Source organism: Epinephelus lanceolatus, chromosome 1 (genome assembly GCF_041903045.1).
Source record: "Epinephelus lanceolatus isolate andai-2023 chromosome 1, ASM4190304v1, whole genome shotgun sequence".
Classification (NCBI taxonomy): domain Eukaryota; kingdom Metazoa; phylum Chordata; class Actinopteri; order Perciformes; family Serranidae; genus Epinephelus; species Epinephelus lanceolatus.
In genome coordinates, this window is record NC_135734.1 from 2,300,493 (window position 1) to 2,325,726 (window position 25,234).

The following is a 25,234-nucleotide window of genomic DNA, read 5'->3' on the forward strand; positions in this document are numbered from 1 at the left end:
GGAATCCGTGTGTCCACCACAGGAGAGGATCCTAATTGACTTTACATTGGCATTGTTTTCATGGTGGCAGCACGTAATTTCAACCCATTACGTGCTGCCACCACAGAATGCGGTGTTAAGAGGTCGTGGTCATTTCACGTATTTCTGTGAGATCAGGTTGGAATGGCACCAGTGCTGATTTCAGGTCGTCAGAGTTCACTTCGCACTTTAAAGCCCAGGAAATTGAGGAGTATTGAGACAGCCAGAGCGGACAATTTTCTAATACTGCAGTATCCCGACATCTACAATTACTTGATCAATCTCTCGCCATAATTCAAAGGTCAAACGTCGGATTCTGTACCTGACATTAAGTGATCACTACGCAAGCGGAATCCGTCGCCTGTGGGCTCCGACCGCTCAGTTTTCTTCTGCTTGCTTCATGCATGTTATGGCAGTAATCCACTTCCGCCGTCTTTCAGGTTCACTTTTATATGAGTACAGCCTGAAGCAGAGGCAAGATAGCTGTTAGCTTGCCGATGCTTGGCAGTCAGTTGAACAGCGCACTTTCCTACCAATATGGTATTGTTTTGATTTTGACTGTTACATGCCGCGATTGCATGATGTCAGCTACCGGAGCTCTATTCACACATACCTAATGCTATCTACCTTTACATTTACGATTAACTGAGCTGTTAGCTGTTATCTGCAGAGCTAATGTTACAGGCACATTTTTAGGGTAACAAGCTAGGTAACACTATACAGTAAAGCAACAAAATGATATAGCGTTAGTTGACTTACTTGTCCGAGGTTTGTAGCTGAGCCAAGGAGAGTTGGTACTGATTCAGACTTAATTATCAGACGTTCAGTAAGGTCAGCTCTTTACTGGCCCAAGTTGAGGAAACAGTCGTCTGTGAAATGTTTGGTGCACACATACAAAACTTTGGGAAGTTGTATCGGCGCATTTCCAGAAAAAACAAAATCAATCCACTGGGTCTTCAGAGGCTCGGATGAAGCAAGTAAAAATAAACTTTTGTGTTCATGTGTACATGCAACCACAGAGTAACTGCCGTGCTCCGCTCATTTGCCAGCCATGACGTCTCGATATGCTCAGTGAGGATATAACAATATGGCGCTCAGACGGGTGTAGTTCATTTTCTCAAGGGAGGGCGAAGCAGAAAAAGGGGAGGTAACCTTTCCCCATATGACGACATACAGGGAAGTTTCCAGATTGGCCTGTCTGAGCTTACATTTTCTGAAAGACGGAGAATGATCTGCAGGGGATGGTTTACATCTATCGCCATTTCTAGCCACTGGGGGACCATAGGCAGGCTAGGGGAACTCATATTAATGTTAAAAAACATAAAGCTAAATTTTCATGCCGTGGGACCTTTAAGGGAATTTTTTTCAAATTTGACTCAAACGTTGACTTGGACTGAAGAATAAAGTGATTAGAATTTGGTGGTGTAAGGCCTTAACTCAAGTATTCTTACTCTATGACAACACTTCACACAAATGTCTAATCTTACTATCTCAAAGTTTAGTTTGTTGCTAGTGTTTGTCCACGTTTCAATGGAATTACATGACATCTGGCGTTAATTAGTCCCTGTCAGCTGCAGCCAACTTCAGCTTATGCTTTCAAGACATCGCAATTTCCCAAAACTGAATAAATACCACACATAGCAACACACAACTGCTTTGCTAGCTCAATCATGTTGTAACTAAGATATCCGCTGGAAAAAATAATTTTTTCATGGACTGATATGGTTATTACGTCTGCCGACTTTACAGTCATTTTAAGCTAGTAACGTTACGGTAGCAGGTGCCGTGTCAACGGCTCACCAACACAGCTGATCTTTATCTACAATGATTAACCATTATAATGCTTTCATTAATCAGCAATTTGATAGTTTATATAATCCATTTTCAGGCGACATTTACTACATTGTCTCTTACATCTAAATATTTATTACTTCTGCTTATTCTGCATAGGCTACAATAGCTATATTAATCTTACTGTTCTTCTACTGTACTGATATAGGCTACCACAAGGTGAAAATATTAGCCAGGTAACATCCAGACTGTTAAACCACATAACACTTTTATTTTCTACTTTATTGTACACACATCTCAGTCCTGTATGCAACGTCACTATTTTATCTTATGTCTTTCGTATTTGAGGTCGTACATGTGTCGTCCTGGATCATATTTACACACCATTTAGTATCCAGTAACTCATCAAGGAGGAGTTATTTGTAGAAATTGAACTGCTGACTGCCATTAAAAGAACAGTTGGTGAAACAGTTATCCATAAAGTCCATACTGGATCTCAGCCGTTTCGCAGGTGATGCTGCAGAGGTGTTTGAGGGGCTGGTCTCCGACGGCCTGATGTTTCCACGGCTGGTGCACAGCATATTGCTCCATTGTTTTCTATTATCTAGAGAAGGTGCCCAGTAGCTGTGTAACGAACTCTCCGACTTGTGTCCGCTAACGGCCATTATTTCTCTCGTTTCCAGTCCGCAAGCGGCCAGTTTCTGGATGGTAGTGCTCCTGATGCTGTGATTTGTGTAAATCACTGATGTGCCTGCATTTTTAGAGATGCGCGATAGCATGAAGCCTAGGTAATTTACACCCATCGGTTCCAAAGAGTACCACACCTCCCCTAACTTTTCTCCTGTTTTTGGATGGAGGTAAAAAGCTTTAGCCTCTTTTGAGATTTTAGACAGGTACTTTTCAAATGATGAAACCGGGCACAATTCACTCCCTGGATCTTCAAACATAAACCCCCGACTCCTTTGACGATCTCTGTCATGATGTTCTTTGTGGTTTTTTGTATCCTCATTGAAGGTAAGCGTCACATATTTGTTGCCTTAAGACAGAAATAAAACAGTAATCAGACACATTTAACCACGTTTCTTCTTTATGGAGTGTTATTATTTTGATATCATTGTGCTATTAATGGCACTTTGCAAGTCCTTTAGCCTATTTGATTAACCCACCTGTTGAATCTCATTTTATTGCGAAAGACTGTGGTGTAAGTTTTCGCAAACACTCTTTTCCTCTCCTCCCAAAATGTAACTGGATGTCGAACCAGACTTTGTGTACCAAGCCCGGTGGTGTGTTTGGGTTCATTGCTTCCGAGTTCCTCAATATTATCAAGTCCTCTTCGGTGATGGCGGCATGATGTTGAGTTTTGTCGTGGCCTGCTTTCCTGAGAAACTTTACGAGCCCAGTAAATACACTGTTTGACGTAGTGAACTCACTGTCTTTCATGATAGACCATGCGCGACTAAGAGGAGGGTCGTTAATAAAGCAGTTAATGCCAGCTCTCAACCCGACGTAGCTACTAATGGAGTAATACTGACCCTGGTTATTTCTAACCGAACCATAAAATTCACGGAGAATCTTGTTGAGATCTTCTTTTGTTATAGTTGCAAAATCCACAGCTTGTTTCCTGCGTTTTAAATAGTCCTGGAAACATCTGACAGCCCAAGATGTTGATCTGAATGTACTCTCTTCATTCCTCAACTTCTCTAACTGATTGAGCTCCTCGCCCGACAAAGCAGCAAATCTCTCGTTTCTTGGTGTTATGTTCTCCTTTTCATTTTCTTCCAGCCATTCCTCAAAACTAAGTCCACCATATAGATCAAAATTAACAGCAAAATTATCCATTTTGTGTCAGGTCAATACTGCCGTTTCAGTTCTATCGTTAGCTAGCTGCGTTTCTTGCTAGTTGCTCCTGCGTAGTTTAAAATAAAGGCGGAGTGATATTTTCTGTGATAAGGCATTTTTCATTTGAGCATGGCTAGCTGTGCTGTGATGCTCACTAAACTTGGGTGTCTACATTGAAAATGTGCTGATTGTATTGATCTTCTGTGCTGCCAGGGGCAAGATGTGTCTGAAGCATCCATGTTTTCAACGTTTTCACAGACCTGGATGTAACCTTTAAGAGAAACTTGACTGGTGCACAGAGGCACACAACCGCGGGGCGGTAACTCTAGTTTCACTCACCCCACCAGAGTTCAATTTCCTGTGCAGTTGAGTATCACTACAGATCCCAGTTGTAGCATTGTTCCAGATGGTTCAGAGATTAGGTTTGAGTGTGTTTTCTTTCTTCCCTGGAAATGGCCCTCCTGTCTGTACAGATATGTGCTGGATCAGTCTCTTTAATGTCATAACTATTATTATGTTTTTGTTCAGGTAAGCCCACCACGCAGCACCCAGTTAGTCTTCCCTCCTCCTCCTCTCTCTGTCTCTATATTGTGCAGGAGCCAATCAATCATGAATTTGGCTCTGGCAGATAGTGGGAGTTCTCACTGTTGAAATAGACTCTTTGGACCAAGGCTAGGAACTGCTGAGAAATGTGAGGATGAGCTGCACTTCTGGCCAGCAGCAGCAACAGCAGCAGCAGTGACATTGATCCCCCTGCATTCTCTTCATCAGCCCCGACCAGATGACATAGAAACTGCTCCACATCAAAAGAGCAAGATGAAATCAAATCCCACAATGTGTTGCTTACTGGACTTTTAACAAATGTGCAGCTGCTGCTACTGACACAATATGTTCACCACCCAAGCTGCTGCCCAAATAAATCACTTTTCATCACATTAACGTGAATAAACCACCTAAAATAGTTATTTTTTTCCCTTTCAGGACTGCAGTTTATTCCACTTTGTACAGTTATTACCTCAACTCTGACAATTAAGGCAATAGCTGGCAGAAGGGATTATTAGTGGAGGTGCTCACTTCCTTGTGAACTTTTGTTCTCTTTTCTGGTCTCAGTTTTTTTACATGGCTGGAATAGAAAAACCTATTTTCTCTTTGCTGTCTGAAACATCAATTCATTCTTACTTCTAAGTGGATTTGCCTCTTTTTCTCTTGTTATGAGTGCAGTCTTTTATGGCTATGGTTTAAACAACTGTTAAAGAAAATTTAGGAAAAAAAATTTAAATGCATTTTTTCCCCTGACAGTGCAATGCTGACAACAGGGACAAAGCACCACCCAAACTGGCATGTGTCTATGTTGTAACTGATCTCATTTTATTTATGCATCAATGAGTCGTTCATGGCGATGGTTTTTGTTAAAGGTGGGTATAGAGAGCTACCCTCAGCATCACCTGCTGAAAGAAATTTGTAATTTGAGATTAGAGGCCATCTGTCAGGGTAGATGGTGAAATGTAATCCCAGAGTATTCACTTACTCACTTTCAGCACTGCTCATATTGGATTTTTCTGGGGGCATGATGTGTTATTTTCAGTGATGTTGGGGGACAGCCAAAGATTAAAAAAAAAAAAAAACACTAACGGTTGGTGATAAGTAGTGTTTAACTTTTGATTGAACACTAAATTAAAACCCTCTGCGCACACTTCAGCACAATCAAACAGATGCGCAACTCAGAGCATCAGAAGTATCTCTGACACCAGACTCAGAGCGGACCGGTGGAACTGGAAAATGCATATTTTACATCAATAAAATCTATTTTATCATTATTTTGAGTCACATTGTTGAAAGAATTTAGTCGTCTGTGTCCAAGCAGGATAATAGCAGGTCTCCATTGTGCGTCGGGCTTTCTATTTCCTTGTCGGAGATATTTTCTTTTATAATTACATGATATATAGGCTATTCTCTCTTAACTCACCAGTAAAAGATACCTTTATCCATTTCAAATAACCAGTGGCAATAATATCCCCATTCTCTGATTTACTGTGAAACATTTTCCCAAATTTGTTGTTCAGTCGTAATATGCCAATTGCTTCGGCAAATCTGGCACACTGCTTTCTGGGGGTTGTCGGGGCATATTTTAAAGTGCAACCACACATCTGATGACCTCTTGGACCTGTCTGCCAGCTCTGAGTGCACTCGTTGTCAGTATCGGACAGGTGGGGGTTAGTGTTGTGTTTAAGGCCTCCCCCAACAAAACGGAAAAAAAGCGCATAAGCATCAATTTTCAATTTCAATTTTATTTATAAAGCCCAATATCACAAATCACAATTTGCCTCACAGGGCTTTACAGCATACGACATCCCTCTGTCCTTAAGACCCTCACAGCGGATAAGGAAAAACTCCCCAAAAAAAACCCCTTTAACGGGGAAAAAAAAAAAACGGTAGAAACCTCAGGAAGAGCAACTGAGGAGGGATCCCTCTTCCAGGACGGACAGACGTGCAATAGATGTCGTACAGAACAGATCAGCATAATAAATTAACAGTAATCCATATGACACAATGAGACAGAGAGAGAGAGAGAGAGAGAGAGAGAGAGAGAGAGAGAGATGCAGGTAATGACAGTAGCTTACAACAACATTAATGAAAGTAATAATATTATAGTTATAGTTCTGGCTACTGTGGTACAATATGTTGAAAGTATGTATTAATATCAGACAGTATACTTGTGTGACAATAGTCATATGTGTATAATAACAGTAGAAGTATGACTAATGACTAATGATGGCAGCAGCAGCAGGAGGCATCTGGCAGGACCACGGCAGCAGCACAACCACACACGTCACACTGTCCAGGCACCGCTGCGGTATGAGTTATTCTGAGAGACAGTGGAGCACAAAGGCTCCGGAGAAGAAGCCGAGTTAGTGACATCCAGAATGGCCGAGTTAGCAAGATGCAGTAATAGGATGAGAGTGAGAGAGAGAGAGAGAGAGAGAGAGAGAGAGGGAGCCCGGTGTATTATAGGGGGTCCTCCGGCAGACTAGGCCTAAGTCAGCCTAACTAGGGGCTGGTACAGGGCAAGCCTGAGCCAGCCCTAACTATAAGCTTTATCAAAGAGGAAAGTTTTAAGTCTAGTCTTAAATGTGGAGATGGTGTCTGCTTCCCGGACCGTAACAGGAAGATGATTCCACAGGAGAGGAGCCTGATAGCTGAAGGCTCTGGCTCCTGATCTACTTTTGGAGACTTTAGGGACCAGGAGAAACCCTGCGTTCTCAGAGCACAGTGTTTTGGTGGGATAATATGGCACTATGAGCTCTCTAAGATATGACGGAGCTTGACCATTTAGAGCTTTATAAGTTAACAGTAGGATTTTAAATTCAATTCTGGATTTTACAGGGAGCCAGTGCAGAGAAGCTAAAACAGGAGAAATATGATCTTGTTTCTTAGTTCCTGTTAGTACACGAGCTGCTGCATTCTGAATTAGCTGGAGAGTTTTTAAGGATTACTAGAGCTACCTGATAATAGAGAGTTACAGTAATCCAGCCTTGAGGTAACAAAAGCGTGGACCAATTTTTCTGCATCTTTTCGGGTCAGGATAGGCCTAATTTTCGCAATATTACGCAGATGAAAAAATGCAGTCCGTGAGGTTTGCTTTAAATGAGAATTAAAAGACAAATCTTGATCAAATATTACTCCGAGGTTTCTTACGGTAGTGCTAGAGGCCAGAGCAATGCTATCTGCCAAGCTTCAATTTTTTTTTTTTTTTTCACAATCGAATCCGGTTATTGAGCCGCTCAGCCACTGCAATGCTGGAGGCGATGGTGGATGAAAGCCTTACGCTGCCACAAACGGACACCGGTAAGTTTCTTTTCCAACATTTTCGCCTTGCACGTAGTTGTTTAGTTTTACCAGTTTCTTCAGATAACAGCTGTGTCCCAATTTAGGCCTACATCCCTCAGAGGATGTGGCCCTAAATTGTGCTACAGCTATTGTTTGTGATGTCTGCTTGGCTTAATGTTAACTGATCAACAGGTTAGCCTTGCTAACATTAGCTAGCATTAGCAAGTTACTTATCCATGGGCTCACCTACCAGCCCCACTTTCAATTGGCTAAACATTGTATAATGTGTAGTGGACAAGTCACTGTTTAAAGCGCTGTTTTTCATGTGGTCTACAGAGTTATCTGCCATCGAACAAGACGATGCTAACTTGGAGCTAACGTCACTACTCCACTGCAGCTTGCCAACATAATCCAGCAGCTCAGATCAAAGCCACCAGACCAGACCAGGTAAGAGTTGTTGTGCTGTTTATCCAGTAGTTTGTCTCACCAGACACTATGCAAACATGGAGATATACCTAAAAGTATGACTTGATAATATAAATGTGTGCTGTGATAAATGAACAATCATTCATACACAATCCCCTACCACCCATGACTGCTGCCATTGAACCAGGGCAGCTACATACTCCTATCAGCAATACTATGCACAATTGTCACTGTTACTTTTATACCCACATCCTCATTTCCATATGGTGTGAGGTCTGTATACTGTGTCATAAAACTAGTGCTGATTGTTGAGCTGACGTTTTGGGATTCACAGGATGGACCACAGATGATTTATCATTTGGTAAAATCTAAACTGGAGATTTAAAGGCTTTTTCCTCTGCATGCTCCTTGTTCTCCAAGCAAAGAGAGCTACGTATGTGACACCCATCTCCACAGGAGATCTCACCTCACACCTCAGTGACACAAGTTTAACAACTTGATTGGACAAGACTTTTACAGTGACATGTGACTCTGTGATGTCACAGGCATCTGTACACGGTCTGCTCCCTCCAAGCCTTCTCTCTCTCTTGCTCTCCAGCTGTTGAACAGCTAACACCAGCTAACACAGGGCAACTGATCATGGACTCTCTTGCAAACACAAGGTTTGCAACTAGCTTTCCAGCAACAAGGAACTAAGTGAGTTATGTAGAAGCAAAAATCGGTGCCTGGAAGTGGGCCAGATGGCACCCGACCTTGTCTCCTACTTCTCCTGCAGATCGTCCGCTGATGTTGATTTAGTACCTTAGGTTCAGTTGGCAAACACTTAGAGAATCACTGGAGTCAAATAGAATCTGGTGCAATCGAGTTTAATGTGTTCACAAGCAACAACACATGCAACTCATTGAGTCAGACTCCGGAGCATGACTGAAGTTTCGCTCTCTGCATTCTCCCTTTTATGCTGGTGAAGATTTGAGAGAATCTCCACCCTTTTCCTTTAATCCTTCCCACCTAAACCCAAATCTACTGGTGGCAGATCTTTTTCTTTTTAGCCCTTTTCCATCTGGTCCAAATCTATTGGTGGCAGGCCCCCTGGGCCCTTGCCCAAACATGACCTAGGCCTGGAAATCCCCAAATTCTCCCACCATTAGATTTGAGCCTGGTTTCACTTTATTTTTTAAAAATATATAAAACTTGGGGACTTTCTCTATACAGTCCCCTGTGCGTTCATGCAATGTGAACTTAGAATGTGTGTCATGCAATACAAACATTAAAGAGTATGTGTGTGTTATTATTAAACAATACATGGTTATTATTAAACAATACATGGTGTGGTGTATGTGTGCTCTTCAATGTGAGTGCATAACCCTGTGTTATGAATACATAACTTGTATAACCTTATTTTATCACACATAGATGCATAACAAACAGTTTTATAGGAACTGGTAACATAAAACATGGTTATATGAACTTCACTCTTAATCAACTTATGCAGTTTAACACTTTTATCTGATTAAAGATTAAATCTTACACTACAGTTAGCACCCAGCGTCTAACTCTGCTAAACTCTGAGCGACCAGCTTCCTCTGAGTTTCACCTTTGGAACAAAGGACCCAACAAAGACTGCACCTGGAACCATCTTCCCAGCCTTCTTCTGCCAGCTAACAAAGCAGCACACCACCAAGTGACTCTTTCTCCCATCCATTCAAGGATCACTAACGTAAAAACTGGGCATAGCTTATCACAGCTTTACAGGCTAAGCAAGACTGTTTGACTTGTTGTATGTGATTTGATGCTGTTCATTGAGTTATTGTTGTGATTGTTTGCAGTTAGGTCATTGATTAGTTGGCTTCGCCAAAGCTAAGTGTTTAGTTTGCTAATACTGTTCACAAACAGATTCTTGCACCCAACTAAACAATCTCGGCACTAATCCAGACCGTTTGCAACATACATCACATTGACACAGGCTCATTAACAAATAGGCTTTCACCAGAGCTACACCCAAACAGGCATCTCAGAGTTCCCGCTTCTTTTCCTTTGTCTTTGTCCTGACCACATGGTCAGACAGACACCTCCCCCAACCTGAAGCAAGCCCAGATTCTGCCATTTTGGTAGCTCTCTGTTGTCAGCCATTTTGTTTTGTAGGCCAAATGGCTCCTTGGTCACCACACCCACCTTTGTCTTTCTCTTTTCTCTCTCGCACACACACACACACACACACACATATACACACCAAGCTTGTTAGTTAGAATTTGTGTGTTTTGTTTTGCTTTGCTAGTTTGTGAAAAAGGGCGGCACGGAAGTGTGGTGGTTTGCACTCTTGCCTCACAGCAAGAGGGTTGCTGGTTCGATCCCGGGCGTGGGAGCCCTTCTGTGCGGAGTTTGCATGTTCTCCCCGTGTCAGCGTGGGTTCTCTCCGGGCACTCCGGCTTCCTCCCACAGTCCAAAGACATGCAGATTGGGGACTAGGTTAATTGATAACTCTAAATTGTCCATCGGTGTGAATGTGAGCGTAAATGGTTGTTTGTCTCTATGTGTCAGCCCTGCGATAGTCTGGCGACCTGTCCAGGGTGTACCCTGCCTCTCGCCCGATGTCAGCTGGGATAGGCTCCAGCCCCCCCCCGCGACACTCAAGAGGATGAAGCGGTTAGAAGTTTGTGAATAAATATAATTCTTTGGAATCATACCTTCTGTCTGTTTAGTGTTGCACAAGAGTGAATGAATGACCTCTGCTGCGTCAAGAACTCCGAAATCCTTCAGGCATTACCATTAATTTTGGTTGTTGTCATTAATTTAATTATTAATCAAACTCCAAATTAATAATTTAGCCTATTTTATGAGACTGATATCTTTAACTGGCTATCATTTTTCCCTTTATGGGAATGGTGCCCCATGAGGTGATTTAATGTTACTTAAGTCACATTATTTAACATAATTATTAATTATTATGAATAAGTATTAATTATTTCCGATAGCCAATTAAATCCCAACATATTTGGTGCCCCTTGGTGAGACCGAATATGTTGATCCCAACATATTTGGTGCCTACGTGTGAAGCCTAATGTGTTGACCCCAACATTTTTGGTGCCCTGTGTGAGGCGTAGTACTGTTGACATTCAGTCATATTTGTGCAATATTAATATCAGCATACATTTTTGGTTCACACCAAAATATCTTTGATTCCATTCTTGGACTACCTAAAGTCTTTACGTTCACCACTAGTCTGCTATAGCAGTGGACATTCAGCTGTACTTACAAACAAGTACATTGTGGTGAGAATTATTTTATTCACAAAGACAAAGCAATTTGAAAGACATTGTATAACTGATCACCGCTATCTTAAGCCTCATAGTGTTACACTAGAGTTGCCATTGCTGCTAGCTTTTCAAGTTGACCTACCCTGTAGAAGATTTTGGTTCAGCATTTGAATACCGCGTATTCAAATGCAGTCTGGTCAAGCTGTCAAACTTTGCAGTTGATCCTATTGTTCCTATTTTCTTATCACAGCATGCCACCGGCCCTGTGACACAGAGAGTTTACATGAGAACTGGCTGTTACTGCCAAGCATTTCAGCCTAAGTAAAAGGTAGAGCATAAGCGCCACAGTGTGCTACTAGCCCTGTGAAGTTTGTACCTCTGTGTTACAATCCAAGTTCCAGCTTGAGTTAACAAAGAAACAACTCTCTAACTGATACTGCCACGCATTTTAGTTAGTGCATGTTGTTATCTTTGCAGGCAAATTTACTGTCGTAAACTCCTGTGCCTTATCTTTCGTGCCTGTTTGTGTTGTAGCCACCCCTCCCCCAAAGGACGCTACCCCCACACTGAAGGCCAGCACATTCTTTTGTTAGACTAGTGTACATCACAAGTTACACTCAAAGGTGTCTGCCAAGCAACACCACAGCCAACTTAACATGTGACTTGTACTAAGACAACTTCTTTTAGCCTTACCCTCCTTTTAAGACCTAACAATGGCAAACCCCTGTTTAGAACAGTTTATCTCCTCCATTGCACAGAGCCTAAACTCTGGCTGTCCAGAACTCACCAGCAGATTAAGTCTCAGTGAATGCACTGAAGAGATAAACTCTCTACTCAGCAACAACTGTGATGTGCAGACGGCATCCGGTAGTACGTTGTTAAAATGCTTGCTTCTGATCTTTCACAGGCAAACCACCCTTGCCTTTCAGAGCAAATCAGCCTTAGAAAAGGAGGTAGAAAGTTTAAGAGCGCAAAATGCTTCCCTCCTCCATGAAGCACAGATGGCTAACAAGAAAGCCATGCGCTATTTAGATGATTTGCATTCAGCAGAATTAGACCTCTGCTCACATAAATAAGAACTGTTTAGGCTTAGATCAGAACATCTAGCCCCAGCACAGTCTTACAGCCAGAGTGATTCCGGCTTCTCTGATTCACACTCTTCCCTTAATGAGTTAGCACCTCCTCAGCTCAGTAAGTGGAAATCTTTCCCACCAGACCCTAAGCCTTTGGGAATCAAGTCAGCTCCCCAACCTCCACCAACAGACAGAGGTAGCAGTGACCTGATTTCCCATGTCCCAAACACAGATGTTGAGGAAACATGTAGTTCAGGATATTCTGTCCCATGTATTCCTCAGACACTTATTTTGGATAATTTCACCCATGCGCAGGGGGAAAGGTAGGTTGAAAACCATTCAACCTCGGCCTTCAAACCTCAGAGACCTGCAGCATGTGATTCACACCTCCTTAGGAATGCTAATTTAGTCTTGCCTTCACCAGAGAGGACATCTGACGGCTCTCGCTTTGAAGTGCTTGAGTTTTTAGCTAAAGACATTGAACTGTTTGATCCAAACAACTGTGATCAACATGTGGATGATTATTTGAGAGAGCTTGACAACTGTCTATGACCTGCCCCAGGCAACTGAAAGGGAGAAGATTAAATTTTTGTGGAAGACCAGCTCCAAAGCTGTCCACAAGTTTATTCAGTGCCAGCATCCCAGTGTCAGAAGTAACTACACAAAGCTCCGTCAAGCACTGAAAGAAGAATTTTCTGCCACTGCTGACAAGATCGATTCTATGATTGCAGCCCTCCAAATTAAACATGCACATCTTGAGAATCCTAGAGATTATTACAAACGTTTGAGACACACATACTTTCAGAGCAAGAATGCACCAGGCTTAGAAGAGAACCCAAGCTTCAAGTCCCTGTTCTTGCGTAACCTGCATCCTTGTGTACATACTCATGTTGTACTCATGACCTGTAAAGACACCCCATCCATACATGAGCTCAGGAGGCTGACACAGGTAGCTTGGGAAACTGTTGTCCCTTCCAAAGCCACAGGGATACCAACTGAACCTGTCAGTTCAAATCCTGCAGTGTCACACAGATCTTCTGCCCCAGAACACCACCCCCACAACAGCTCGAAGGGGATGTGAAAAGACAGCAGGGAGACAAGAAGCCTAAACGCTATGCCCCCCAACTGCGTTGAGATGGCCATTCACAGAACAGAAGCTGTAGAAGGCCATACTCAGAGATTCTGGCCCAGAACTGTGACCTGCCAATTGACCAGTCAGATGATGAGCACAGCATCTCTGACATGTCTGACCGCAGTTCAGACGACAGTCAAAATCTTTCAGACAGTGACAACGCCTCTGAATGCCTCTCTCTAAATGTGGAGACGGTGTCTGCCTCCCGGACCGCAACAGGAAGATGATTCCACAGGAGAGGAGCCTGATAGCTGAAGGCTCTGGCTCCTGATCTACTTTTGGAGACTTTAGGGACCACGAGTAACCCTGGGTTCTCAGAGCGCAGTGTTCTGGTGGGATAATATGGCACTATGAGCTCTCTAAGATATAACGGAGCCTGACCATTTAGAGCTTTATAAGTTAACAGTAGGATTTTAAATTCAATTCTGGATTTTACAGGGAGCCAGTGCAGAGAAGCTAAAACAGGAGAAATATGATCTTGTTTCTTAGTTCCTGTTAGTACACTTGCTGCTGCATTCTGAATTAGCTGGAGAGTTTTTAAGGACTTACTAGAGCTACCTGATAATAGAGAGTTACAGTAATCCAGCCTAGAGGTAACAAAAGCGTGGACCAATTTTTCTGCATCTTTTTGGGTCAGGATAGGCCTAATTTTTGCAATATTACGCAGATGAAAAAATGCAGTCCGTGAGGTTTGTCTTAAATGAGAATTAAAAGACAAATCTTGATCAAATATTACTCCGAGGTTTCTTACGGTAGTGCTAGAGGCCAGAGCAATGCCATCTAGAGAAACTATGTCATCAAATAAAGAGTCTCTGAGTTGTTTGGGGCCAAGAACAATAACTTAAGTTTTGTCTGAATTTAACATCAGGAAATTGGTGTTCATCCAGGTTTTTATGTCTTTAAGGCAGTTATGGAGTTTAGTTAATTGATTACTTTCTTCTGGCTTCATCGATAAATACAACTGTGTATCATCCGCATAACAATGGAAATTTATAGAGTGATTTCTAATAACCTAAAGGAAGCATATATAGAGTAAATAGGATTGGTCCGAGCACAGAACCTTGCGGCATTCCAAAACAAAATTTAGTACGTAAGGATGATTCATTATGAACGTCAACAAACTGAAAACGATCAGATAAATAAGATTTAAACCAGCTTAGTGCAGAACCTTTTAGGCCAATTAAGTGATCCATTCTCTGCAGTAGAATTTGATGGTCAATAGTGTCAAACGCCGCACTAAGATCTAATAAAACAAGTACAGAGACGAGTCCTTTGTCTGAAGCAATCAGAAGGTCATTTGTAATTTTAACTAGTGCTGTCTCAGTGCTATGATGCACTCTAAATCCTGACTGAAATTCCTCAAATAAATTATTATCATGGAGAAAATCACACAGCTGGTCTGTGACTACTTTCTCAAAGATCTTTGAAAGAAAGGGAAGATTAGATATTGGTCTATAGTTGGCTAACACCTCTGGATCCAGGGTGGGCTTTTTTAGTAGAGGTTTAATTACAGCTACCTTAAAAGACTGTGGTACATAGCCTGTTAATAAGGATATATTGATCATATCTAATATATGAGTGTTAACTAAAGGTAAGACCTCCTTAAGTAGCCTAGTTGGGATGGGGTCTAAGAGACACGTTGATGATTTAGATGAAGAAATCACTGCGGTCAATTCTTGAAGAGAAATTGGGGAGAAGCAATCTAAATATATATTAGGTCTTACAGCTGTGTTTGAGGTTAGATAGGTACTATCTGAGGACAGGAGGTCATGAATTTTGCCTCTAATAGTTAGAATTTTGTCATCAAAAAAGCTCATAAAATCATTACTGCTAAAGGCTAAAGGAATACAAGGCTCAATAGAGCTTTGACTCTCAGTCAGCCTGGCTACAGTGCTGAAAAGAAACCTGGGGTTATTCTTGTTTTCTTCTATTAATGCTGAGTAATAGTTTGCTCTGGCATTGTGGAGGCCCCTCATAAGTTTTGAGACTGTCTGCCCAGATTAAACGAGATTCTTCCAGTTTGGTTAATCGCCAATTCCTTTCAAATTTTCGCGATATTTGTTTTAACTTACGGGTTTGAGAGTTATACCAAGGAGTGATCTTTCTTTGCTTTGTTAACTTCTTTTTAAGAGGAGCTACAGAGTTGAGTGTTGTTCGCAGCGAGCCTACGGCGCTATCGACAAAATGATCAGTTCGGGAGAAGTTAAAGTCGGTACGGGAAACCTCTGTTACTGATGCCATATATATATGAACACAGCCAAAATTATCAAGAAAATTAAGTGACAAACTAAGAATGTTCTTAGTGAGGCATATGGGCTAAGAAAATGAAGTTAAACATAAATCACTGACTTGTATTTTCATACAGTTTGTTTACATGCATTTCAAATAGTAGAGTTCATTTCACAGAGCTAAGCATTCTCTTTTGTCCAGCTGAAACTACAGTAAACTAGCCCTCAGTTGTCTAAATAAGTACACATAACGTTACACATTTGCGTTGTGAATTAGCTGTGCTCTGCCAGCTAACGTTAGCTTACAACAAAGGCTAACATAATCTCACATTCAGTGTTAGTAAGAGACAAACCGTATTAGGTTATTACCTGTCTTCTGGAACGTAATTGCCGTCCATACAAATCTTGTCAGGCAGCACAAATACGACGTATCTGCCGTGTTTGGATGCCGATGAAGCCTCGTAGCGCCAGGAGTAACAGCTACACAAATACGTGGTCCACCATCGTTGTTGCTGTTGTTCGACATAACTGACGTATACGGTGATGCAATGACGTGGCACCTTAACCACCTCGAGCCGTGCAAAAGCAAATTGGTTCTCAGCTGGTTCGCAAGTTGAACCAACTGAGAACCAGCACCAGCTCAGCACCAGCACCAGCACTGGAACTGCTTTGGTGGAAAAGGGGTAAATGTCCCACAATCTAGTAATCTTGAGGTTTCCTCTCAAACCTGTGAAGCCTTTCTCCACTTCTTTGTGGATAAGGTTGAGTCTATTAGGGCAGGTATCTTAACCCCCAATGATGACTCGTCTGTCCAGGCCTTGTGCTCTGTTCTTCTTGGTCACTTCGAGCCTGTGTCACTTCCTGCTCTGAAGGACATTGTTGTTAAAATGAAACCTTCAAGTTCCACTGATGTTGTCCTTCCTTATCTTTTCAGAGAAGTCTGGGACACTACTGCACTCGATTTCTCAAAGATTATCAATAGCAGCATCTCCAGCGGTATCGTGCCAACGTGTTTTAAACAGGCCATGGTCCAGCCCCTGAACTGGTCCCAGGTCATCTTCCAAGGAGCCTGTCATGTTTCCCTGCCATGTTTCTTCAGTAACTCAGAATGGACAATCTAAACACTGACTCTAGAGAAGGCCTTTTGCGTTTTTGCATTACCTTACAGCCACTGTATCTTCCCTAACACTTGGAAATTGAGGGCTGAGAGGTGGGGTATGCAGTTTGTTGCGGTCTGCAACCACAATACAAGATGCCATTAATTCCTGTACTTAAAGGTATGATATTTTGCACTTCAGCATGGACAAATTACTGTGGTAATTTGTTGGTATAGTTAAAGATCGTTTCAAACTTGACAACATTTCCATCCTAAATGGGTTGTTTTGTATTTAATGTTTGAATGTTTTGCAGCATATGTAATAGACATCAGCTGACAGGAAGTAAAGATGGACCCAAGCTGCCTATCAATGCAATTCTAAGTGTAAACAAAGGAAACTATAGACCAAATCAACACGATGTTGCACTAGTAACAACAATCACTTCCAGGCAGAAAACTGGCAGTTGATTACAGTTGTGGACATATGTAAATTTGAGAAACTTGTTGATTTCTATTGTCATTTTTCAGCAAACTGTAACGTTTAAAGATATATAGTTTAACTGGTGGTCCGACCTATTTGACATTTCTGCTGGGTGTATTTTATGTTCTGTGTTGCTTTGCTAGCATCTTTGATAAACCAAAACTATTGGCACAGAAGCTTAATCATGTGCTGCTGTGGACAGGGCCACAGTAAAACGTATTTTAGCCATATAAAAAATCATCACCAGTGTAAGTGCACACTATATTGGAATATTTGCTCTGCTTTATCTTACACACCAACTGAGCGACATCACATTCAGAGTTGGGTATAACGCGTTAGAGTACTTTGATTACTTTTTGCAGTAACGAGTAACCTAATGCATCAGTTTGCTCTTTGAGTAATCAAATACTTGAGTACATTTTCAAACAAGCCATCAGTTACTTTCGTTACTTTTAGAACGCTGGTCCTTCAGCTCTGAAACAGCAATGACTGTCTTTTGGTTCTATTAACGGAGATAACATTAAAGCTATCAGTCTGAAAGAAGCCATGAAGCTTGTGGCTCCTTACGTGGTAGAAGAAATGCTGCCATTGTCTACGGTGGAGTCTAAAAAAAAGGTGGAGGAGGACTCGCTGACAGACAGGTCAGACTCAGGACTTGCATTATGCCTGGTTCACACTATTCTAGACTTTTCTGCCCATTCTGAAAGTCACTACGTCACATTACACGATTGTGGAGTCATAAAATAGTGCCGTGACTTGGCCGACAGACATGACACACTACACGATGGTACTCACCAATTATCCCCGGTTGTCTTTCACAACGTGTATGATGTCATCGGGTTAATCTTGTCCTATTTTTATTACTTTTACTATTATTTGAGTCACTGTGTCTGTTCATGTGCCAGCCGTAGTAGTCACCTAAAAGCGTCAGCAGATGGCAGGAGCTACATTTGAAGTGCTGTACGTAAACATTCAAGCTACTGTATCCTCCACAACCAAGTTCTTACAAATGTTTCACAATAAAAGCCCATTTAGAAAATGGAGGGATTCTCTCAGCCGAGGTTATAAGGGGCTTTTAATTTGAAATAATTCAGGAAGTGTTAACTTTATCAAGCCAACGGGAGCGCATACAAAGTAAGAATATAAAAACACAGAGGGATTAATAAATAACGGACTGTCTGTAATGTAGCCTGTTTCAAATGAAGCTGGGAGCCTCTGTAGTTGTGGTGAGTAAAAGCCCCGCCCCTATTTGTTAATGTTATTACTTTATGTCCGTCTCCATGGAGATGTAACATTGTTTGCTAGCTTGATGCTAATTGCAGTAACGTTACTCATCGGGATGACAAAGTGCCTCTGCTGTTTTACACCATCATTTCCCCCTTTTACTCCGTGTCGTTACATCCCTAGAGGAAATATTAAAAATGCTGGGGTGTTGTTGTCATACAGTTGTCTATGGCAGCAGATCATTCTGTGTTCCTACTGGTCAAACTGACGGCTGTGATGGGAGAATTGGGTCTCAGTGAAGGGCAAGTGGTCCATAACTTTAATTTTGGAGACAAAAAAATGTAGGCTTAGCGCCCTGTGGTCCATTGCCCCATAGGAAATGTAGAATACTCACAAGTACTTTAAAGGTGCTTGAGTTACTTTACTCAGGGAGTAATGCAGTAAAGTAACTGGTTACTTTAAAAAAAGTAACACAGTAAAGTACCTTGATTACTTTTAAAGTAACCCTTACCCAACTCTGATCACAATAGACCAGCAACTCCTGTGTTCTGCTGAGTTTAATTGCTATATTTGTCAGGGGAGTTAGGTGGCTTTGATATAATGGCTTCAATTCCCTGTCTTAAAAGGCTGTCTGATGGCAAGGTAAAGCAGTGTAAATATTTATTTATTTATTAATTTTTAAAAGATTTTTTGGGGGGCTTTTTAGCCTTTAATGTATAGGACAGACAAGCGTGAAGGGGGAGTGTGGCTGCGTCCGAAAGGCCCACTGGCATACTACTACTACATACTAAACAAGTTGGGTCCATTCGGACATACTAAAAGATTGGTGGGAAAACAGGTGCAGTACCTCTGCTCTGCCAGCAGATGGAGTGCCTATGAAAGCACCCCATCTGCTGGCTTGGCTGAGGTACTGCACCAAAATCTGAACGCACCTGTGACTATTGAAATTGCCCAGAAATGAAGCTGGCTACTCTTTACCCACCAGCAACATGTCTGCAAGTTCTCTCATGCTTCTCAACATGCAAAATGCGAGGCGTCTGCGAGCTTTTGCACATAATAATTAATTCACTGCCACAGTAAGCAATGACATGACATGCCACACTCAAAAACTTAAACTTTGCACTTTGAAGATCCTTTATATTGTTTTTAAAATAATCCAACCTGTTATGGTGATGACAACCATCATCATTACTTCTCATAAGTGTCACAACGCTAACATCATGTGTCAATCAAGTGATTAGTTCACTGAATATCAATATCTAGATACAGCATTTCCACCAGCACATTCTGTCACGTGTGTCGGCTGAGTCACTTGAACACCTGTCACCTCACACAGTACAATGACATCCAATAAAACCGCTCTGCCATGATGTACTTTAATTATGCCAAACTTAATCATCATTTGTTTTAATAGTACTAGTATTTATTATTATCCTTACTTATTTTATTATTGTTGTTTGTTGTTGTCTTTTGAATGTCAAACGAATGTGAATGTCCAATATCAGACTAACTTAATACCGGTATAAAACAGACCGCTTTGTTCATAACCATAATAGCAGAAATACATTTTTGACCAATGAAAACTGTGTGTGTTGATAATTGTATATTTGTGCAACTTAAATCTTTAGCTTGTTGCACATAATGAAGGAGGCGTACAGACCTGTGCGGCCACAACAATGCGACATTATACATGAAATGGTCAAACAGATATACATATATATATATATATATATATGTACAGTCAGGTCCATAATTATTTGGACAATGATACAGTTGTCATCATTTTGGCTCTGTACACCACCACAATGGGTTTTAAATGAGACAATGAATACCTACTTAAAGTGCAGACTTTCAGCTTTCATTTAAGGCTTTTTTCAAAAATGTAGTATGAACCGTGTAGGAATTACAACCATTTCTTCACACAGTCCCCCAACTTTAAGGGCTCATAAGTATTTGGACAAACTAACATAATCATCAATTAAACAGTCAGTTTTAATACTTGGTTGCAAATCCTTTGCAGTCAATGACTGCCTGAAGTGTTGGACACATAGGCATCATCAGATGCTGGGTTTCTTCCCTGGTGATGCTCTGCCAGCCCTTTACTGCAGCCGTCTGCACTTCCTGCTTGTGTTTTGGGTGTTTTGCCCTCAGTTTTGGCTTCAGCAAGAGAAATGCATGCTCAGTTGGATTCAGGTCAGATGATATGACTTGGCCATTGCAGAACATTCCACTTCTTTGCCTTAAAAATGTCTTTGGTTGCTTTTGCAGTATGCTTCAGGTCATTGTCCAACTGCACTGTGAAGCATCGTCCAATGAGTTTTGAAGCATTTGGTTGAATCTGAGCAGATAATGGTGCCCCAAACACTTCAGCTTTCATCCTGCTGCTCTTGTAAGCAGTCACATCATCAATAAATACAAGAGAACCAGTTCCACTGGCAGCCATTCATGGCCATGACATAACAGTACCTCCACCATGCTTCACTGATGAGGTGGTGTGCTTTGGATCATGAGCAGTTCCTTCCCCTCTTCCTTCTCTTGTCTTCCCATCATTCTGGTAGTTGATCTTTGTTTTATCTGTCCATAGTATGTTGTTCCACAACTGTACAGGCTTTTTTGATGGTTTTTGACAAACTCTAATCTGGCCTTCCATTTTTAAGGCTAACCAATGGTTTGCATCTTGTGATAAACCCTCTGTATTTATTCTAGTGAAGTCTTGTCTTGCTTACAAGAGCAGCAGGATGAAAGCTGAAGTGTTTGGGGCACCATTATCTGCTCAGATTCAACTAAATGCTTCAAAACTCATTGGACGATGCTTCACAGTGCAGATGGACATTGACCTGAAGCATATTGCAAAAGCAACCAAAGACATTTTTAAGGCAAAGAAGTGGAATGTTCTGCAATGGCCAAGTCATATCATCTGACCTGAATCCAACTGAACATGCGTTTCTCTTGCTGAAGCCAAAACTGAGGGCAAAACACCCAAAACACAAGCAGGAAGTGCAGACAGCTACAGTAAAGGGCTGGCAGAGCATCACCAGGGAGGAAACCCAGCATCTGATGATGCCTATGTGTCCAACACTTCAGGCAGTCATAGACTGTAAAGGATTTGCAACCAAGTATTAAAACTGACTGTTTAATTGATGATTATGTTAGTTTGTCCAAATACTTATGAGCCCTTAAAGTCGGGGGATTGTGTGAAGAAATGGTTGTCATTCCTACACGGTTCATACTACATTTTTGAAAAAAGCTTTAAATGAAAGCTGAGAGTCTGCACTTTAAGCAGGTATTCATTGTTTCATTTAAAACCCATTGTGGTGGTGTACAGAGCCAAAATGATGACAACTGTATCATTGTCCAAATAATTATGGACCTGACTGTATATGTATATATATAAGTAATGTAACAAAGAGTGCGTGTAGTTACATCTGTATTGATGCGCTGCTCCGCTATGATGTTTTGAATCTTGCTGGGCAGTGACCACGCTGCATTTAAATAGGAGACTGTTGAGGGCGGTAACATGCCGTGCAATGTCTACAATGAAGAAGAAGACGAAGAAGAAGCCCGTGGTGCATTTTGGGTAAGTAGTAGCCCTGTAGTATGCTCTGCCATCATACTAAAATGTAGGCGTGTTTAGTAGGGGTGGTAGCATACTGCTCCTCCCTACTACGGTTTCGGACATACTACGTACTAATTTGGTCTACTACAACCCATACTACTTAGCCTTTCGGACGCAGCCAGAGAGAGGGAGTGACATGCAGCAAAGGGCCACAGGCCGGAGTCAAACCCGGGCCGCTGCAGCAACAGCCTTGTACATGGGGCGCCTGCTCTACCACTAAGCCACCAGCACCCCAAGCAGTGGAAATATTTTTAATATAACATAAATTTTGTTACATCCTTTTTTAGATGGCTACAAACTAACTAATTGAGGCAGCATTTGCTCACCATTGTTTTTTTGTATGTGATGCAGGAAGTTATTGTAAATGAACATTGTGTTTCAGTTTATTATTTCTGTAGCTTCTTTTTTTTTTCTTTTGTTTTTTGTTACTTTGCAGGCAATAAACAACTTCTATTTCTTGAGGTGTATTGTGTATTACACTACAAGTTCCCATGTCCAGTAGCCAAATAAAATATGTAAAACAATTAAGTAGACATAGTAATTTATGAGTGGTGCATTTCATCATTATTTTTATTTACATTCATCTCCCTGTTAATGATTGCTTGTTATCCCATGAAGAACTTTGTAAAGTCTATTTGAACTTGAGCACAATGAATGAAATCACTGATCATCATTCTGACATTAAATAAACATAATGACTGAAATTTTACAGTGATGACAGCTTTCAAAAATGTGATGAATTAGTAGGATAGATGCTAAAAGTTGCCACAGTAATTACAGCTGCTCTGGCACAGTTGGAGAGCCATGCCAATGTGACACAGTCAATGAAATTGCACTTTCCTATTTATATTAATTATTGACAAGTCTAATGAGCGGGCACAAGTTTTGATCGGCAAATGGGTGTTTAAGGGCATTTCTACTTTTTTGGGAACCTGCACAGAGTTGACCCCTGGATTCTACCAGGTGCATGTCCGGTACTTTTCAGCTGCCATGAAGCTGCCGCAGCAAATCGAACTGTGCTGGTAGTGAAATGGCAGCATCTGATCAATTTTCAAAATAAACATGCTGTCAGTATAAAGCCCCCTTGTGGTAGAAGAGCAGATCTCAAGGAAAACAACATCAGGCAGGCAAAATGTGGGGGCTGTGGCTCAGAGGTAGAGCGCATCATCCACCAATCAGAAGACCAGCGGTTTAATCCCTGGCTCCTCCAGTCCACATGTCGAAGTATCCTTGATACTGAACCCCAAATTTCTCCTGATGGCTGCCTGATGCACATGAGTAGCAGGTGGCACTTTGTATGGTAGCCTCAGCCACCAGTGTATGAATGTGTGTGTGAATGGGTGAATGTGAGTTGTAGTGTAAAAAGTGCTTTGCATGGTTGGACTAGAAAGGTGCTAAATCAGTGCAGGTCCATTTACCATTTACCAAAATGCTCCACTTCTGAAATGCTTCTGGTGTGGTATGACACTGCAGAGGATGGAACAAAACCAAATTGCAGCCTGGATATGTCACAGCTGCACCCTGTGGAATCTAGGCGTGCCAAAGCCTAGGTTAAGAAAGAAAGTTGAACCACCTTCGTGGTACCTGTTATCTCTGACTGGGGTTTAAGACTTTGTCGAGTGAGACAAAGGAGACTTGGTTCTGTCAAGCTCACTTCATGGGTAACCCCTCTGGGGGGGGATCTTATATTTAAGTATCTATAAGTAAAAGAGTGCTCCACTGTATCTCATCTTCTTTGCTAAGCTTTGAGGACTCGGAAGACAGCCCAAAAGCACAGCAACTACCTATTGACTGTCTTGATGGTGAGTTCAAGTAATATCTCCGCGTGTGTGTTTGCCATTGCATGCTGGATTAATATTTGTTTCAAGACACTCAATCTGATCACAAAGACCACGGGGCATTTCAGTCTGTGCCAAGAATACTTATAATTTGATTGAGAAAGTTGCTGTGTATTTGTTCTCTGTGTAATCATGGGACTGGGCTCCATGAATGTAGTGAGCTGTAGGGCTGAGTATTGGTACTTGATACCTTTAAGGTTTCAACTGAAACAACCCAGGCATACCAACTAGTAGCGAAACTTCTTAAGTCAAACAAAACAATGCAGATTCTAACCTGGTCATGGAACAGTGGACCAGCTCTTTACCCTTGCAGGGCTGCTGGAGGAGTCGTGGGAGTTTACCCATCCAGTCCTAAGCTTTGAGAAACCTTACGACTGGTTCCCCCGAGGAGTCCTTTTCGGGGTACTTGGGGAACATGGGCTACCAAGGTCATTGCTACGAGCCATCCGGTCCCTCTATGACCAAATTTAGAGCCGTGTCTGCATTATCGACATAAAGTCCAACACATTTCAGTGGGTGTTGGCCTCCGCCAGGGTTGGCCCTTGTTACAGATACTGTTTGTGATATTCATGGACAGGATCTTAAGGTGCAGCCTGTGAGAGGAAGGGATCTCAGAGCTGCATCTCTGCTCTTTGCAGATGATGTGGTTCTGTTTGCTTCATCGCACCGTGACCTCCAGCATGCACTGGGGTGATTTGCAGCTGAGCATGAAGTGGTCGGGATAAGAGACAGCACCTCCAAATCTGAGGTCATGGTTCAGTGCTGGAAAACAATCAATTGCCCCCTCTGGTTTGGGTGAGAGTTACTGCCCCAAGCGAAGGTGTTCAAGTATCTCAGGGTCTTGTTCACAAATAAAGGTAGAATGGAGCATGAGGTAGATCTGTAGTTTGGCATGGTATCAGCAGTGATGTGGGCGCTGTGCCAGACCATTATGGTGAAGAGAGAGTTGACCTGGAAGGCAAAGCTTTTAATTTACCTGTGCATTTATGTCCCAACTTTCAGCTGTGGTCATGAGCTTTGGGTAGAGATCGTGGCTACAAGTGAAATGAGTTTCCTCTGTGGGGTGGCTGGGCTCCGCCTTAGCAATAGTGTGAGGAGCTCAAACATCCAGGAGAAGCTTGGAGTAGAGCTGCTTCTTCTTTGTGTCCAATGGGGCCAGTTGAGGTAGACTGGGGCATCTGTTCAGGATGCCTCCTGTTAGTGGTTTACCAAGCATGTTCCACTGGTAGGAGGCCCCGGGGTAGACCCAGAACACGCTGGAGGGATTATATATTTCATCTGGCCTGGGAACGCCTTGGGATCCCCCAGGAGGAGCTGGCAAGCATCGCTGGGGAGAGAGATGTCTGGAGTACTTGCTCAACATGCAGCCTCCACGACCTGGCCCCTGGTG

At 42.1% G+C, this 25,234-nt stretch overlaps 1 protein-coding gene across 1 annotated transcript in view; it reads left to right on the forward strand.

The window, feature by feature from the left end:
- Positions 1–25,234, forward strand: part of LOC144463620 (uncharacterized) — a 474,714-nt gene that overhangs the window by 409,564 nt on the left and 39,916 nt on the right. The gene's annotated exons all lie outside the window — the stretch shown is intronic.